We start from the raw sequence: 2100 nt of genomic DNA, 5'->3' as shown, positions 1-2100 counted from the left end.
AATGTGAGCTAAAGGTAACAGATCTGCTGAGTCTTCAAAAGAAACTGGAGCTCTATTTCCTTTCTTTCTTTTCTTTTTCTTTTTTTTTTTGTACCAGGGATTGAACTCAGGACCTTGCCCTTACAAAGCAGGCAGAAGAACCACTGATCTAAATCCCTGCTCCGCCCCCATTTCTTGATACAGGGTCTTGCTTCGCAGTCCAGTCTGACCTGGAACTCACTATGTACCTCAGGCTGGCCTTGAACTCAGCCTCCATAGTGCTGGGATTACCATCTCCAACTGGATTTTTATTTAAATCTCCTAAAAACTTCAGCTTTGGCTCCTAATTTTAGTCTTTTTTTTTTTTCCTTTTTTGTACCAGGGAATCAAACTCAAGCAGAACCACAGAGCTAAATCTCTGGCAATCTTAGTCTTTTTTGAAAGTCCTGTGAGGGCCAAACAGAACTTGTCTGCTTGCTGAATTCTACTCAGAGGCTGCAGATTTGGGACCCTTAAGTGGGTCTGTGGAAGGAGAGACGTGGAGGGATGTGAGTCACAACACCAGGTTCCAAGGGACCTGGGGGCATGAAAGCAGAACCAGAGCTAAATCTCTGGCAATCTTAGTCTTTTTTGAAAGTCCTGTGAGGGCCAAACAGAACTTGTCTGCTTGCTGAATTCTACTCAGAGGCTGCAGATTTGGGACCCTTAAGTGGGTCTGTGGAAGGAGAGACGTGGAGGGATGTGAGTCACAACACCAGGTTCCAAGGGACCTGGGGGCATGTGTCCTTGGGGCCAAGATTGTACTAGACTCACAGGAAACCACAAAGAGGGCGTGGAAGCCATAGTACCGCCCTCTGGGGGCTTATAATCTCATAGAGGGACTCAGGCATCAGGCAGCCAGCAAGGTAGGAGCAGGAGACAGTAGGGAACTCCCAGAGGCTGGCAGCATTGGACAAGGTGCACCTGAGCTTCAAGAGGCCTTCCTAGGAAGTTAGGCTTGATTCTCAGGATGGAAATCCCAGAGGCAGAGTCTTGGGAGCTTTGGGAACGAAGATGAATGGGTATGACCTGTGCCAGAGACCCTAAAGAGAAGACCCCAAGAATCTGCTTCTAGGTGTCATGTGAAGACTCCAGGCAGAGAGCAGGGATACAGTGTGAGACTTCTCTGGCACCCTGACGTGCTCCCCGCTGATCTGGCAATCCCAGACTGACCTCGGAGTGGGAAGGCCAGTAGATGTCCAGCTCAAGGCCTCCAAGCTCAAGAAGGCAGCGTTGTGGGCTGGGTAAGTGGGACAACTTCAGTTGAACTCCAGCCTGGACATGGGGATCAGGCATGCTGGGGTGTAAGTTCTCTCATGCAATCAGGAATAGATATGAACTGCTCTAAACCTCCATTTTCTAGTCTGTGAAATGGTGACAGTAATTGTGAATGCCAGCTGGGGTTGGGGGCATGAGTAACTAACCCCTGAAGCCATTTACCTCCATTTGTCATGCAGGTTTGTCAGCAATGTCACTCCTAGAGTTCTGACTCAAGTGTGGAAAAAGCATGTGGAAGATGACCCTGATCTTGTTTCCCAACGTCTTTCTGCAGCTCCAGGAAACACTGATTTGTGGGGAGTGGGGCAGGGATGCCTGACTCTACTGAGGAGCTGGAGTTGCTGGGCTTCTCCCTGACCTTGGGGCGGGGGAGGATAGAAGCCTTGCTGGGCAGGTGCGGCTGGGGTTGGCAGCAGTACTGACAGAGGGCTCCTTCCCCCAGGAAGGGACCCTTTCCATCCAACTCCCACGGGGGAGGTGAGCTCTAGGGTTAAACATTCCTGGACTGAGCCAGGGGGAAACTGAGGCACGACACACACCCCCCCACCCCAGGTACGCACCCTCACATATTTCACTATTCTAATCTGGCCTTGCGGATCTCGGACCACGAGTTTCCTTCAAAATCCTCCCAAGTGTCCCAGCGCCTCCGCCACAGAGCTCTTCAGTGGGTCTCAGGAAGCTCGGGTAGCCCAGAGCCCTCTCCGGCTGCATCTCCCGCTTCACCTGGTTTCACAGCTCCGCGCCTCTGCTACAGCCGGTACGCGCGCGGGTGCGCCCCATCTTCCCTCCCCGAGGGTCTGCCCG

This window comes from Fukomys damarensis, unplaced genomic scaffold (assembly GCF_012274545.1).
Source record: "Fukomys damarensis isolate Sample0158 unplaced genomic scaffold, DMR_v1.0_HiC HiC_scaffold_17, whole genome shotgun sequence".
Taxonomy (NCBI): Eukaryota; Metazoa; Chordata; class Mammalia; order Rodentia; family Bathyergidae; genus Fukomys; species Fukomys damarensis.
Note: the sequence above shows the minus strand (reverse complement) of the source record.